At 38.7% G+C, this 17,885-nt stretch overlaps 1 protein-coding gene across 1 annotated transcript in view; it reads left to right on the top strand.

The window, feature by feature from the left end:
- TRAPPC3L (trafficking protein particle complex subunit 3L) overlaps window positions 1-17,885 on the top strand; it is a gene marked incomplete at both ends in the record, with an annotated part of 50,021 nt that overhangs the window by 21,042 nt on the left and 11,094 nt on the right. The gene's annotated exons all lie outside the window — the stretch shown is intronic.

Here is a 17,885-nt window from a genome sequence, read left to right as displayed (position 1 = left end):
ATTATTCACCTTGAATGCTACTTTCACAATGAAAACTCCCATGTCTTGTCCAGCATTTGCACTGTGTTGTCATCAAAGCACTGTCCTCGGAGGGCTGTCTGTGGCTAAGCTCTGCATGGAGGGCTGTCTGTGGCTAAGCTCTGCATGGAGGGCTGTCTGTGGCTAACCTCTGCATGGAGGGCTGTCTGTGGCTAAATTCTTCATGGAGGGCTTCTGTTGCTAACCTCTGCATGGTCTTTCTTTTGTCAGGATAGAAATCTCTATTTTTCCTTTACAGCCACTTTCTATGGCCTCTTACCTGACTCGTTTGTGCACACTCACATATATACATACATAGGCACACACACATGCACACACACACAGATATACACCTTCTTTTACAACTTATCTTAAGGGACTTGCTAAAAAATTTAGTCAGAAAGGTGCAATGGAGAACCAGAAATCTGTAAGCAAGGCACAGTGAAACCCACAAACTAGACCACTCCATGGGTAGAAAAACAAGTTTATTGGGGGACAGAAACTGCTGAAGAATAGAGAATAGTACCCCAGGAAAGGCTTTGTGGGTTGTATTGGAACAAGCAATGACAGGGGCATGGGTGCAGGCCAGAAGGACTGGAACTTTCCATGGGGACATTGGTTTGTTGCAGGCTCTTTGGGTTAATTGACCTTTGTCCAAGGTAGTTAGCAATCAGGGTATAGATAAGAAAAGTAATGGCCTGCCCTGTGAGATTCCCGAGGAACCCTGAGTTTAGGTGTCTATTTACCTGATAGCAGTCCTTCTGTTTAACTATGGGGTCCTGCCTGGGCTGGGCCTCTGCTTTCACTTAAAACACTGTCAGCAGTGCTACCATTTGGGGGGTCACATTGAGTCCAACAGCATCTTTGTTTCTAAGCGCGTTGTTTCTGCTCTATTTGTTAAAATCTCTCACAATTGTATAGAACTGATATTTGCTGATTTACCCATTTCTGGACCTCAAGCAAAGAGCATAGCACTGTGATGGCCTAGCTGTTCACATCTCCAGGAAATAAAGCCACTTCTGTCTTCTAGAGCGATTCTGACTCCCCACATTACTTCCCAGGGTAGTTAGAAACATAGGCTATTTCCATGGAGCCTACTCAGAAATACGTATCTGGAAACTCAGTGCTCTATCCAGGACAAAGTGTTAATGAGGTACATTGGGTAGAAGGAAGGTACCTTCATATTTCACAGACTTAAACTATTTAGATGTTTTGTCACTGTCTTATACAAGACTAATTTTTAGAAATTCTATGCTGTTTCCTATGCTTCTTATACAGCCGTGAAATAATGCCAAGCATTCTGAGTTTAAGCCCAGACAGTCCTTATAGTACATGGAGCTGAGGACTTGGGTGCGGAGGCCAAGCAGTAAAGCCATTTGTTACTGCAGAGAGTCTGGAGAGGCATGCAGAATTAAGGCTCACAATACAGTGTGGAAGCTGAAGGGAAGACCAGAGGCTGGGCTTCTCAGCACGGCAGGAAGAGCAGGAATGAGGCCAGACCATTATCTGTGCCACCTCCCATTCTTCAACTGGAGAAACTGGACGCTAATCAGATTACATTTTAGCTTAACATCGTCTTTTGCCACTGCTGTTTATCAAAGCCTAACTCACAGTCAAAAGCCAAAGCATAATGAACTATTTTTGCTTCTTCTGTTTTTATTTTTTTCATCTCACATATATTAAAATAAGTGGGAGCCCTTGGTAAATGGGAATTAAATTCCACAGAAGTCACAGCCCAACATAGCCCAGCATTCCAGAGAAGGCTGGCATCTGAGTTAGCTGAATGTCAGGCCGTTTTCCTACTTAACATTTTTGGGCAGAAAAGAAAGGAGTAGAACTAAATTAAAAGGAAAGAAAACATTCTGTGGTTATAAAACTTACAATATTTAAAATATGATAATATTAATAGTCAAACCATTTCATGAATGTTTAAGAATTTTTGCTATTTGGGCTGAAAATATGGTAGATAGGTTATTTTAAAAAAGAAACTTTAAAAATATATAACCACCTAAAATTTTCTCCCATTTCCAAGTAGGAAAAACTGTGTAATATAAGAAATGTGGAATACTATTTTTTTGTGGAAACCATGGATGTGCAGCCAGTGAAGGCTATGGATTTTAGAACTCAGACTGGGGAAGGACCCAGCGACATATGAGCAGCTTCTGATGCTGCTCCAATACGAAGAAGAGCTGCTTTCAGGGAAATGATCCTTAAACTTTTGTGATTGTATTTGTTTCTCCTTTAGTCACAGAGAAGAATCTGTTAAGGCTTAATGGTTAGTAGATTCTGAAAGTCCCTAAACAAGACCACTGCTTCCCTTCACTTTTCTGATAATTGTCTTCCCCTTCCGGCTGTGATCAGATTTTACAGCAGTAAGTCAGGCGTTGTTCTCCAGGCATCTTCTCTCCTCAGTGCTATTACCATGTGTTACCAATCCTTTAACAGAGACATTTAAATGTTCCACGTTGGCATATGTAAAATAAGGTACCTTGTTTTGCATAGGAGCTCTCAGTTTTATTCCTTTGTTTAGTATGCACATTGTATGAATGTGCAGATGAACATGTATGACTATTCATGTGCATATATATGGAGGCCAGAGGACAGCATCTCTGTCATTCCTTAAGCGTCATCAGCCTAGGCTGATGTGCTGGCCATGCCTTTAATCTCAGCATCCAGGAGGCAGGCAGATATGATTTCAAATCTAGCGTGTTCTACAAAGTGAATTCCAGAGCAACCAAGGCTACACAGAGAAACCCTGTCTGGAGCCTTGGGAATTAGGAGAGTGGACATGAGAACAGAGAAGGACCAAAAAAACAAAAGAAGCCTCAGGTTTGTTTTTCCAGAGGTGGTCTTTCACTGGCCTGAATCTCACCACGTAAGCTGAACTGGCTGGCCAGTAGCCCCAGTGCCTTGTCTACACCTGCCTGGCTCTGAGGTTCTATGTCAGTACTAGGTTTGGCATTTTTACGTTCATCCCCAGACTCAAAGTCAAGTCTTCATGTCATTTTCTCAGCTGAGATGTCTCTCTTGCTCCAGAGTTCTCTCCCCCATCCCCAATAATGCTTACATTCTCTCAATAAAATTCATAACAGGAAAGAAGAGAAAGAAAGAGAGAGAAAGGAGAGAAAGAAAGAATAAAAGACAAAAAAACTTTAGGGAAGCCATCCTTCACCTCCAAGCCCTTAGGGATTTTTTTGTTTGTTTGTTTTACATCAAACAATTGTAATTGATGTAATTACAAAAATCACCTGAATATATTTAATGTAAATCTTACAATGCATGAGAGCTTTCATTAAGAAGCCGAGAACCAAAGGTTTGAATACTAATTAGAAAAGAATGATATGTTGCCGAAGAGCAACTAAATTAATTAGACAGGAAGCCTGAGCAATGATAGTTCCATTAATGAAGTCTGTAGAGAGTGTCCTCAGCCTCCATTTTCCATCCTATACAACAAGAATGAAGCTCTCTCTGGTGGAATAGAGAGAGCATCTTGTTTGGAGGTCCCATCTATCTTGAAAACAACATGAGGGTCAAAGTGACCTTCTGCTCCTGATGTTTTGCAGGTACCTTTAACTCAAAACTACCATGGCAGAGTAACACAGCTAGGGGATGTGGAGTATCTCCAAAACTTTTGAAACAATCTGGCTCTTATGGGCTGAAAACAGTAATAGCTTTGAGAGCATTTCATCAGTGTGGCTATTTATAATTAATTTATTTATCAAGAATGAAAACTATGAAGCAACTATTCTGGAAAACAAAACCCTGCAGAGCTTTCTGGGTATAAAGAGTTGGAGATGTCAGAAAGGCCAACTGAATTCTGTATCATCTCTGCTTGTCTGGACAGGACGTTTCAAAGGGTCAATCCAGATGTGCTGTGACTTCTTTTATTTTCTTTATTTTTTATTGGATATTCTCTGGATTTACATTTCAGATGTTATCCCCTTTCTCCCAAGTCCCATTCCCCCTCCCCCTCCCCTTGCCTCCATGAAGGTTCTCCCTCTCCCAACCACCCTCTCCCACCTCAGTGCTTTGGCATCCCCTTCACTGGACCAAAGGCCTCTCCTCCAATTGATGCCAGCATGCTATCCTCTGTTGCATATTCAGCTGGAGCCATGGGTCTCTCCATGTGTGCTCACTGGTTGGTGTTTTAGTCCATGGGAGCTCTGGAGGGTTTGGTTGGTTGATAATGTTGTTCTTCCCATGGGGTCGCAGACCCTTTCAGCTCCCTCAGTCCTTTCTCTAGCTCCTTCATTGGGGTCCCTGTATTCAGGTTAGCTGAAAGCATCCTCATCTGTATCAGTATTGCTCTTGCCAAGCCTTTGAGGAGGCATCCATATCAGGCTCAGCACTTCTTAGTATCAGCAATAGTGCATGTACTTAGTGGCTGCATAAAGGAATGAATCCCCAGATAAGGCAGTCTCTGGATGATCTTTTCTTCAGTACCTGCTCCTCCATCTGTCCCTGTATTTCCTCCCGTGAGTGTTTTCTTTTCCCTTCTAAGAAGGACTGAGACATCTATCTTCTGGCCTCCCTTCTTTTTGAGCTTCATAAGTTCTATGAATTGTTTCATGGGTATTCTGAGCTTTTTATGTTAGTATCTGTTTATCAGTGAGTGCATAGCATGTGTGTTCTTTTGTGACTGGGTTACCTCACTCAGGATAATAGCTTCAAGTTCCATCCATTTGCCTAGGAATTTCATGAAGTCATTGTTTTTAATAGCTGAATAGTACTTTATTGTATAAATTTACCAAAATTTTTGTATCTATTCCTCTGTTGAAGGACATCTGGGTTCTTTCCAGCTTCTGGCTGTTATAAATAAGGCTGCTATGAACATGATGGATGTCTTTGTTATATGTTGGAGTATCTTTCAGGTATACGCCTAGGAGTGGTATAGCTGGGTTCGCAGGTAGTACTGTGTCCAGTTTTCTGAGGTATTTCCAGACTGATTTCCAGAGTGGTTGTACCAGCTTGCAACTATCAGTGGAGGAGTGTTCCTCTTTCTCCGCATCCTCTCCAGCATCCTCTCCTCATCCAGAGACTTCTGACTCTCCAAGCAGCAGTTCTTGGTAGCAGCTGCTCTTTAAAGCTCCTGAGCATCACAGAAATTGCAGTGCTCAAGGCTAACTTTCAAAGTTTCTCAAAAAGACAAAGGCAATAGAATATTTTTATTTCTAATGCTTATTTCTGCATGTTTCTACTGACCATTTGTGCTTAAAGGGAGGGTTTAGAGCAACTGTGTCCCATGTTACTGTAGAACAACTCCTGTAGCAAAGAGGTGGAGCTCCCATGTCATGCCCATTAAATGCTTCAAACAATATAAAAGGAAATAAATACGGTACACTGGAGGAAAATGAGAAAGCATTCCAAAGATATGACCCTTGCTAAAGAGCTGGGTTAAAATGGAGCATGTTCTTCCTTGACTGGGGCAGTGGGCTGATCTATAGGGAGGAAGAAGGTAGAGAAATCCATGTTTTCTATACACTTGCTCCAATGACTTAGAAACTATTCAAAAAACTAATTCAGAAACTGAATTTTTTAAAACTGCCTTGCTTCACATGCAAGGTCAGTGAACTCAGAGTCAGCCAACTGTTTAAGGAAGTCAATTTTTGTAAAGCCTTGATCACTGTTCCTTATGTTTCCGAATTCCACCCTGAAGATTCCAGCAAAGCCACTGGGAGTAATAATCCTGTCCTGTTTAAGCCATCAGTGGTTCTCATTATTGAAGAAGCACATTCCCCCCGTGGACGTCTAGTGCTCAAATGCTTTTACAATGCAACCTGTCACCATTTTCCAGGACTTGGGTAATATACTCTACCAAGGATAAACACATTTTGAAGCTTTGTCCTCCATTTGTTAGATCATATAATCATTTTATCCTCTTTTTTGATATAATCCAGTAAATTTAATTAGGATATTTAATTAGTGTTCTTAAGCTTAATATGTTTTTAATTACATTTATATAACATTATAATTTGTAAGCATTTCCTTCTGGTATTGATATAGCTGCAGGTTTAGGAAATTATAAAAAACAAACTGTTCAGACAATAAAGATAAGTATATAAAATTTTAACTTTAGGGAGAATTCTCAACCTTTCATGAAGTTCCTTTCAATGTAAATCTCATCAATCATCATTTTTCACTAAGGTACCAAAACTAAAGAAAGTGGAACTATGACCTCATTAATATAGTTGAAGCTGAGCTGCGCACAGCTGCCCCAGATGCCCAAACACTGGATGTAGAAGGGTCCAGCACTCCCAGTACAGGCCACATCCCCTGAAGACAGACACTTATTCCCAGGAACATATCAGAAAGTAGGCTCACTGGGGACCCATGTGCTGCTGCCTATAAGTAAGGTAGACAAATGAGACATGTACTAATTCAGTATTCCCATATTACAAATCAGAATATTGTTAAAGGCAGCACCATGAAATGGCAGCATTTGTGTTAGCAGTCAGACAAATATGGGCTCCAGTTCATTTCTGATATGTTAACAGTAGATTTATTAACTGTGGTAGCCTATCTGAACTTTAATGCATTTTGTAATATGAAATATTCTTCCTCACAGTATCTTTATGGGATTTAAGTGAACTAAGAAACAACACCACAAATAAATTAGTGAGTTTTTAAAATTAATTTAATGAAATATCAAGAAGAATGTAGCAGTACTTTGGTTCTGAATTAAAGAACCAACTGTGAAGTTCTTGAAAATGATCCAAAGCAAGAGCATGTGCAGGGTACTTACAAAGTCAGTTTTCCTAAGACTTGAAAAAGAAAGGTTCTCCAGAATGAAAGAGCAGATCCAGTAACAGAACCTTATCTGTCTGAAAGCATTTTTAGCAACAGTATTAGATGTTAAATAGGAAAGCCCACCTTTGAGAGTATAGGCAAATGTTGTGCTATTAACAGGGATATATCATGTTGAGTCCTAACATACCTTTCAAGGGCATTTCCCCAGAGATGGTTAGGAACTGCTTCCTAAAGTTTTCATACTTTCCAACACCACCATGAGCTGACAACTTACATGCAGGAGTATTTAGAAGACATTTTATACCCAAGTGTATAGACGAATAATCTAAATTGGAATTTAACTGGTGGCTTCTTTATTATATTAAGTACATTTCTGTATTTTGCTAACATTTCCTATAAAACAGTAGTTTTCTCTAAATGCTTGTTTATCTTCAGGTTTCATGTTTTAGTAAACAATACTTCCCAGGGGATACTGTGTGCTTACTTTTTATCTTGCATCACAAGATATCAAATGTCTGCTTGCTACTTTTTGAGGAAGCCAATGTAGATAAGTGGCTTCAAGTTGCACTGGATTCGAGTCACTTATTTTTACCTAATGGTTTAGAATTTGATACATCTTGTCGACATCCATTATGTCATTAGAGTTGCAAAAGTTTCTTTTTTCTAGTTCTGAAAAGATCTACAAGTAATAAAAAGATCAAAAAATAATAAGGGGGCATAAAATAATAGCTTTTGTGTTCTCAGATAGCAACCCCTTTGGAGACATAATAGGAGGAGACACCATTGAGAATAGCAACAAAGAATATTGACAAATAAATGTTCCAAGAAATGTCTTTGAGATAACCGGTAAAACATTCATAAAGCAGCAAGGGTCTCTTTGGACATATGGGAAGAGCCCTGAATTGTTAGATAGGTTGATAGAACAAAGATATCTAAGTGAGTATGTCTGGGGCAGAATGTGAAATTATGAATTCTGTCTAGTATCCTTCCCCCAGAATGTCTGGCTCCATGCTTTGCAGCTATCTTGAATTCTCAAAATGTGGTTACTGAATCACTGACATCAGCATTACCAGAGAACCTGGCTAGAAATGTCACTAGGCCTTGAGGTTAGGGATGGTGATTCCCCCAGAAACTTTTTGTTGTTGTTGAGAATAGTTCTTGCTATCCTGGGTTTTTGTTGTTGTTACAAATAAATTTGCAAATTGCTCTTTCTAATTATGAAGTATTGGGTTGAAATTTTGATGGGGATTGCATTGAATCTGTAGTTTGCTTTAGGCAAGATGGTCATTTTACTGTATTGATCCTGCCAATCAATGAGCATGAGAGATCTTTCCATCTTCTGAGATCTTCTTTAATTTCTTTCTTCGGAAACTTGAAGTTCTTGTTATACAGACCTTGTACTTGCTTAGTTAGAGTCACACCAAGATATTTTATATTATTTGTGACTATTGTGACTGGGGTGTTGTCCCTAATTTTTTTCTCGACCTTTTTATCCTTTGAGTAGAGGAAGGATAATTATTTGTTCAAGTTCATTTTATATCAAGCTACGTTGCTGAAGTTGTTTATTAGGTTTATGAGTTCTCTAGTGAAATTTTTGGGGTCAGTTAAGTATACTATCATATCATCTGCAAATAGTGATATTTTGATTTCTTTGTTTCCAAATTGTATCATTTTGTGGTCTGATTACTCTGGCTAGAACATTGAGTACTATATTGAATAGGTAGTGGGAGAATGGCAGCCTTGTCTAGTCCCTGATTTTAGTGGGATTGCTTCAAGTTTCTCTCCATCTAGTTTGATGTTAGCTACTGGTTTGCTGTATATTGCCTTTACCATGTTACTACCTTGAATTCCTGATCTTTCCAAGACTTTTACCATGAAGGGTATTGAATTTTGTCAAATGCTTTCTCAGAATCTAATGAGATGATTATGTGTTTTTCTTTCCTTTGAGTTTGTTTATATAGTGGATTGCATTGATGTATTTCAGTATACTGAATCATCCCTGCATCCCTAGGATGAAGCTTACTTGATCATGATGGATGATTGTTTTGATGTGTTTTGGATTCAGTTTGCAAGAATTTTATTGAGTATTTTTGCATTGATTATTCATAAGGGAAACTGGTCTAAAGGTTTTATTTTTCTTTTTCTTTGTTGGGTCTTTGTGTGGTTTAGGTATAAGCATAATTGTGGCTTCAAAGAATGAGTTGGGTAGTGTTCCTTTTGTTTTTATTTTGTGGGATTGTTTGGAAAGAATTAGCATTAGGTCTTCTTTGAAGGTCTGATAGAATTCTGCGCTGAAGCCACCCTGTCCTGGGATTTTTTTTGCTTGGTAGACTTTTAATGACTGCTTCTATTTCTTTAGGGGTAGTGGGACTGTTTAGATGGTGAATCTAATCCTAACCTAACTTTGGTACCTGGTATCTGTCTACCATTTCATTCAGATTTTCCAGTTGTGTAGGCTTTTGTAGTAGGGTCTGATGATTTTTTGAATTTTCTCAGTTTCTGTTATTATGTCTTCCTTTTCATTTTTTATTTTGTTAATTGGAAACTGTCTCTGTGCCCTCTAGTTAGTCTGGCTAAGGATTTATCTATTTTCTTGATTTTCTCAAAGAACCAGCTTCTGATTTTGATGATTCTTTATACAGTTCTTTTTGTTTCTACTTGGCGGATTTCAGCCTTGAATTTGATTATTTTATGCCTTCTACTCTTCTTGGCTGTGTTTTCTTCTTTTTGTTCTAGAGATTTCAGGTATGCTGTCAAGACTAGAACAGAGTTCTCCCATTATAACAAGTCCTGGATACCCTGTCACACCAGAAAAGAAAGAATCTGATTTAAAATAACATCTCATGACAATGATAGAGGACTTTAGATAGAGTATAAATATCTACCTTAAAGAAATATAGCAGAAAACCGGTAAACAGCCCTTAAAGAGGAAACAAAAAAAATCTCTTAAAGAATTACAGGAAAACACAACCAAACAAGTGAAGAAATAGTGGAAATAGAAGCAATAAAGAAATCACAAAGGGAGACAACACTGAAGATAGTAGACCAAGGAAAGAGATCAGGAGTCATAGATGCAAACATCAACAATAGAATACTAGAGAAAGAGAAGAGAATCTCAGGTGCAGAAAATATTATAGAAAACATTGACACAACAGTCAAAGAAAAAGCAAAATACAAAAAGCTCCTAACCCAAAACATCCAGTAAATCCAAGACATAATGGGAAGACCAAATCTAATAATACTAGGTATAGAAGAGAGCGAAGATTCCCATATTAAAGGGCTAGTAAATATGTTCAACAAAATCATAGAAAAAAACTTCTCTATTCTAAAGAAAGTGATGCCCATAAACATACAAGAAGCCCATAGAACTCCAAATAGATTGGACCAGAAAAAATACTCCTTCCATCATATAATAATCAAAACATTAAAGGCACAGAACAAAGAATATTACAAGCTATAAAGAAAAATGGTCAAGTCACATAAAAGGCAGACCCATCACAAATTACACTAGACTTCTTATCAGAGACACTAAAAGCCAGAAGATCCTGGGCAAATGTCATACAGATCCTGGAAAAACACAAATGACAGCCCAGGCTACTATACACAGCAAAACTTTCAATTCACATAGATGGGGAAACCAAGATATTCCAAGACGAAAACAAATTTACACAATATCTTCACACATATCTAACTCTACACAGGATAATAGATGAAAAACTCCAACACAAGGAGGGAAACTATACCTTAGAAAATAAGCAATAAAATAATGTTCTTTCAACAAACCCTAAATAAGATAGCCAAACAAACATAATTTCACCTCTAACCAAACCAAACCAAAACAAAACAAACAAAATAAACAGGAAGCAACAATCACTTTTTCTTACTATCTCTTAACATCAATAGACTCAATTCCCCAATAAAAAGACATAGACTAACAGACTGGATACGTAAATAGGACCCAACATTTTGCTGCAAACAAAAAACACACCTCAGTGACAAAGACAGACACTACCTCAGAGTAAAAGGCTGGAAAACAATTTTCCAAGCAAATGGTCCCAAGAAAGAAGCTGGAATAGCCATTCTACTATTGAATAAAATAGATTTTTAACCAAAAGTTATCAAAAGGATAAGTAAGTACACTTTATACTCATCAAGAAAAATATCTATCAATATGAATTCTCAATCCTGAATATCTGCTTCAAATGCAAGGGCACCCACATTCATAAAAGAAACCCTACTAAAGCTCAAAGCATATGTTGCACCACCTACAATAGTAGTGAGAGACTTCAACACCACACTCTCATCAATGGACAGATCATGGAAGCAGAAACTAAACAGAGGCACAGTGAAACTAGCATAAGTTATAAACCAAATGGATTTAACAGACATCCATAGAACATTTCATCCTAAAACAAAAGGATATACCTTTTTATGAGCACTTCATGGTACCTTATCCAAAATTGACCATATTGGTCATAAAAAGAGGCCTCAAATGATACAAGAAGATTGAAATAATTCCATGCTTCCTATCAGATCACCACAGACTAAGGCAGGTCTTCAATAACAACAAAAACAACAGAAAGCCCACACACACATGGAAGTTGAACAACGCACTACTCAATAATACCTTGGTCAAGAAAGAAATTAGAGACGTTTTTGAATTAAATGAAAATGAAGTCACAATATACCCCAACTTATGGGACACAATGAAAGCAGTACTTAGTAGAAAACTCATAGCTCTGAGTGTCTCCAAAAGGAAACTGGAGAGAGCATACACTAGCTGCTTGGCAGCCCTAATTTCTAACAAGGTCTTCTCGAAGCTGATTATCTGAGATAATAATGCATTCAGAAGGGAGACTTTAGGGCCAATTCCTGTATCTCCAGCTTACTCAAAATCAACCTAACCTGTAACTTAACCCACTCTCATTTTTATCCAGGTATCAACAAGAAATAGTAGTTTAATATGCTACTTTACCAATATCATGTTTACTTTGATTGGAATTTATCCTACAGCACTGTGATCTTTTCAGATAAAATTTATCCAAATATAATTTAAAAATACATCTCAAGTTTTGGCAGAGATATTTTGAAGAGTTACTAATTCTTGTTAAATAAATGACATCTAGGTTATGGGACTACTTGGATCCTAAGGGAAGAAAATGCCAATGGGAAAGAAAAGGAGGATTTTTGTATAACTGTAGAGAGAACTGCATTTTGCTTCTAAATTTTTTAAATAAAATTTTTGTGTTGAAGGGTTGCTATGTATTGTTTCAGGTTGCCCTCTAACTTAGTGACTTAACACAGTAAGAATTTACTGAAACTTATGTTGTTCTAGAATCAGTAATCAATAGGACACAGACTCATATGAAATAGTTCAAATGTATAGGCATGGCTTATGCTGCTTATGTAGGTGTCTTTTGTGGAGGACCCTTTAAAGCTTTCTGATTCTTTTTATGCTATGCCTGACATGTTAGGACCAGAATTTCCAAAAGGGCCTCTTCATTCTGAGGCTTGCCAGCTGACCTTCAATGATTGGAACAATTGGGTATGTTAATTTTCTTTTCACCTAACTTCACCTACTTCACATTCTCCTCACCCTCTGTTCCTTTTTCTGTACTTGTTTAATTTGGAGTTCTTGCATAGTGACCAGTTTTAGCAGTACATTAGACACTTCAAAACACCAAAAGAACAAGCTGTAACACTCTGCATGATCCAGTTTTATGTTCTGTTGGATTTTTGGTTTTGTTATTGTTATCCACTTAAGTCTGAGAATCAGGGAGTTCAATTCTTCATCTGGAATTATTAAATCTATTTTGTTTACCATGTATAATGGTTAAAATTGAATGTCAACATAATAAGATATCTTATTTTACCATATCTAGGAGTGTATGTTTGTCTAGGTGTGACTAGTATTTGAATCAGTTCACTGGTTATGAAAGCCCATCCTTACATAATGTGAGTGATTATCATTCAATTTACTGATGCTTGGAGAATACACAAAAGACAGATGAGGTGTGTATTTGCATTTTCTCTCTAACTCCTCCTTAATTATCTTACTATCTCTCTTTCTTCAATCCCTTCCATCCTCCTCTTTATTACCCTCTCACCTCCCATTCTTCCCACTATTCGTGAAGAGTTGGTACATCCATCTCCTGTTCTTCAGGATCAGAACTCCAGGTTTTCTTTCTTTCAGCCTCAAACTGAGTTATAACATTAGTTTCTCTGTTTCTCAGACTTTTGAATTTGAACTAAACCATATTTCCCACTTCCCTAATTCTCTAGCTTGAACATGGACTGTAGTGAGACTATCCAACCTCCATAATTGTGTAAGCTAATTGCACAGGAAATACCTTCTTATATACCTATATGTATGCATACAGATGCTATTGATTCTGTTTCACCGAAGAATCTTGATTAACACTCCAATATCAGATTTTGTAAAAAATTAGATCTGTATGTGACAAAGCTAATTCAAAATCAACTTAGTTAGAACTATATACCTCCAAGAAGCAAAACAAAACTAAGTACGGCAATGCAGTTCTTCAATCCCAGAACCCAGAAGATGGAGGCAAGAGGGCTAGGAGTTCAAGGACAGTTTGGTTAAATGGTAACATAGTGAGTTTAAGGCTAATCTGAGCTATATAGTACAAATCAATAAACATCTTGATTACTTTTTAATTTTTTCCTACCTATTCATTTAATGGCAGCACATTGGCAACTTAAAATTACAACAGTGCACACTGGCAAATAATTCCAATTAGGTTTTTCTCCTACCTGGAGACATAAGAGCTGGTTATGAGTCACTCTTTGAAAATCAGATAGTATTGCAAATATCACAACTTTAGGAATTCTAAGAATTCCCTAGGAAAAATCATGTGGGTAGTTTTCAAAGTGTCAAGGTACAGGTTCCAATCAGGAAAAAGAAAAACAAAACAAAACAAAACAAAACAAAATGATATCAAGATATGTGGAGTAAGACAGGCAGTTGAGATTTTTTAAAGTCTCAGATTATTGCAAAGAATAGACAATATTGAGACACGTGGACATGTACGTAGAGTTTTGGATCCAGTCCCACATGCTGATCTCTTAATTCTTTTTCTTAATGACTTTGGGATGATAAAAGAGAGAGATCCTAGTCCTGCTCATAGAGAAACTAAATATCCTCTAGCATGTACAACAGAAGACAAAAAGAGAATGTTTTCAAAATTAATAAATGTGTCCACGTATGATAGTATTACTTTCCTATGGTTTATCTGGAGTGCCCTCAGAGGTCCAGTAAGTGTCCTTCAGGGACTTGTCTACACTTTTCCCTGTTTGGAGGTGATGCTGGGAAGAGGTGAGACTTAGTGTGAGCACTAGAGGGCTTCCTGAGTTAAGTGGTTGTGTTATGCCATAAGGCTTATGTGATGTTCCACCTTCCTACGTGCCTGAAATGGGATAAGTCTGTCATGAATGCTAACCTCCAAAGCTGTGAGTCAAGATAAGCCTTATCTTTTTGAAAGTTGAGTTAAATCAGGCATGTGTTATACTGGCAAAAAAGTTAATGACAATAGTTGAAATACCTGAAATGAACCATAGGAGAAAAGGTATGAGTTTTCTACCATCTGGTGACTCCTAGAGTTTTAATTTTTTTTTTATGAACTATTGAAACATTGAGCTTTGAACTATGATACCACATTTCAAGTGAATAGCTTCATCAGTTTTCTACTAGATGTACACACATTGTACACACATTCAGTGGTGTTTACAGGTGTGAAACACCTAGATATAGTTTGAAAACCTATATGTATAATATGCAGACTTTAATTATCTGTCTATCAAGACTTATTTTTAATTTTTGCTAAGTACTTTTTCCCCATTTCTATTGAAAATTAATAAGCTGAAAGAATCCTGAAACTACTACTTTTATTGAGTCTGAACAAACAGCTATACTGCATGGGGGTAAGAGACTTTATATATTTGTGGTTAGTTTCTCATGGGGTGATCTAAATGGGCAAAATGGAAGTGAGGTATCTTTCAGCTTTTCTCCTGTCAGCCCCTTGTCTGGGAAGGCATGGCATCCTCCGGAAGAGCCTGTCCTTTTTCCAGTGTCACAAAGCAGCAGTGGCTAAAGATGGCAACTGCCCACATCTGTTGCTCTGCCTTTGGGGAAATTAGAAGGTGGAAGAGGCAGTGATCTGGAGCTTGGGTGTGTCCTAAGATGTCTTCCATTCCTGCCGTGTCTATAAAGTAAGGCTTCATAGCAGACATTGGGGAACCCTGCTGACACCTCCAGACATCCAATCTCCTGTTAGGGAAAAGGATCTTTCCTACTTTGAAGAGCTCACAGCCATAGCTGAAGCCTTTAGAGTAGTGGTTCTCAACCTGTGGGTTAAGACCCCTCAATATCAGATCCTACATATCAGATTTTTACATTACAATTCAAAACAGTAGCAAAGTCAGTTATGAAGTAGTGACAGAAATAATTTTATGGTTAGAGGTCACCACAATGTATGAAAGTGTATTAAAGGGACACAGCATTAGGAAGGTAGAAAAGCACTGCTTTAGAGGCAAGGCAGATGGCCCAGCATTTGCTGTGGGATTGGTAGGGCTGCCGCTTTACCTGAAACCCTATTCTACTTGCCACTATGTTGTTAGTTTCCTTTCCCACGCCCATTCCTCTAGGAAAGTTTCTTACACAAGCACCCTAAATTTGAGGTTCCTTCTAGGGAGCCCCACCTGCAATAACAAACTGTTACACTTCTAAACAGGCCATCTTGTTTTCCCACCTCCAGAGACCTACACCCTCTGGACAGTAAAGCAGATACCAATTTGCTCCCCGGTCTCCACCCAACCCCTCCAAGGCTTTTGAGGTGATAGATTTAAAAAGTCTTGATCTTGTTTGCCTCCTGCATAAAATAGCACTCCACAGGAATCAGACCAGGAGTCAGGAAGAGAATGTGAATCATCTCTGGGTGACTTGTTCAGAGGAGTGTCAGCTCTTCCCCTGCTTAGTAAGCAAAAGGTACAGGCTGCTGGCTTGTCAGCTTGGATATCCTTGGATGGGGCATCCATAACCCTGAGTATAGGCTTGTTGCACATAGAAAGGCCCTGAGGTAGGGGAGGCAGAGATATGCCCCAGTGATTTTTCCTTACTCCTCACCTTCCTGCAATTAAGCTACTTTTCTAGAACTGCTGCCTCTGCCTTTGGCCCAACCCAAGAGATACATGGCTATTGGCTGGGTCCCATCTGCTTTCTAGGTCTCAGTAAACAATCAGATAGCCAAGAAGGGGCTGCAGGGGGGTGCTCATTGTTTACTGTTTTCCGTACCCTCATTTTGACACCTCTGCCCTGTCTCACCCCTGTACCCCCATCCCCAGCACAAGTCTCAACACTGCTCCTCAGAAACCTGAAGGATGTTGCTTTCAATCTTTCTGTATTAACATTCCAAGCTGACAGGTGTGAGTGTTTCCTCTCAAACTGATATATTCTACAATATAAGTTGAGTGTCCTATCATCCAAATAATTTCTAACATTAACTGCAGTCAGCATGGCTCCCAAGCTGGTTTAGAACCGATCTCCTAAGAATTTTTTCTGGCACTAGATACAGTTTACAAGCAGAAGGCTCCCAGGCTACTTCCGTGTTGTGCCAGGTGCAGCTACCAGTTAAAGGTTTTTCTTGTCACTTTGCTCTTTAGAATAGCCCACAAGGCACAGGAGAGCACTATCCTTGTTGTTATGTGTTTTGATTTACATGATATTACATTTTGTATGTGTCTGTAATTGTGTGAATATGTATAAGTGTATGTGTGTGAATGTGTATGTATATGGGTGTGTGTGTATATGAGTGCGTAGAGTGTGTGTTAGGATCTGTACTGGCTCAGGATACGTAAGTTCCCAGAACAAAGGAGATTTATTTGCCCCAGAGGGACAGAAAGAAGATGGGGAATAAGAGACAAAGACAGGAGACAGAGATTTCAAACCAGACCAATGACTCATTGCCATGAACATTCTCAAGTGAAGATATGTGGACAGAGGGGTATATTGTGAGACACATTATAGCTTCCACAATGAGATGTTTTCTATGCATTGTTTTGTTTATTGTTTGTTTGTTTGTTTAAGCATTTATTATTTGGGAGAAGACGTTGCAAGGGGAGAAGGGAAAGGGAACACGGGAGAGGGAGCAGGAATATTTGTCCCTGAGGACAAAGGATTACCTCTGAGTAGAGAGGAGACAGACATGGCACATAGGCAAATGGCAGTTTACAAAGTAAAGGTGGTTAAAGGAGGAAAGGAGGAGAAAGGCCTGCAGTGCTATGCTTGCGGCTCTCCAGTGTACCAAAGTTCCTTCAGTGTGTATGTATAGGAGTGTGTATGTGGTGTGTATTTATGTGTATGTATAAGTGGTATGTGTGTGTCTCTCTGTGTGTATATGAGTCTGTGTGTGTGTGTGAGTGTAGTGTGTGTGTATATGTGTGTGCATATGAGTGTGTGTGTGTGGCATAGTGTGTGTATATGTGTGTGTGTGACATAGTGTGTGTGTGTCCCAATTGTACAGCCAATCGTGAAGCATGAACTTTGTAGCTGACAACATAGTGCTGTGATATCAAAAAGTCTGGACATTCCTTCCAGGATCAAATCAACATATATTCAGTCCCTGTCTATTCTCTGGAGGTCATTCGATGAGGCAGGGATTATCAGTGATTATTTCTGGCAGCCAGTCCCATCTCTGGCTGTACAGAAGTCACCTCATTAGTACAAAGTAATGACTCCAAATGGTAAGAGCTCCAAGAGTTCTAGAAGCTTTGTACCAAAGATAGGCAAAACATATTTATCATTATAAATCACAATCTTAAGGTTTTCAGGGATTCATGGACCTGTCAGATTCCCTTGCATTTTGCTGGGACTACTGTGGACAGTCTGAAGCCTCTCTCAGTCATCACCCACCTATGTTATAATGATTGTATCCCTCTAAAATTCATGTAATGAAACCTCACCTGAATGTCATTAGAAGGTGGGCCTTTGCTGGGTCATTAGGTCATTTGGGCAGAACCTGCAGCATGGGCTGAGCTCCCTCAAAGAAGTTGCCCCATGGACCTTATTCTCCCTTTTCAGCACATAACTCACAGTAGGGCGTCAA

Source organism: Micromys minutus, assembly GCF_963924665.1.
Source record: "Micromys minutus genome assembly, chromosome: 25".
NCBI classification, from domain to species: domain Eukaryota; kingdom Metazoa; phylum Chordata; class Mammalia; order Rodentia; family Muridae; genus Micromys; species Micromys minutus.
Note: the sequence above shows the minus strand (reverse complement) of the source record. Positions and strands in the feature narration are given on the sequence as shown.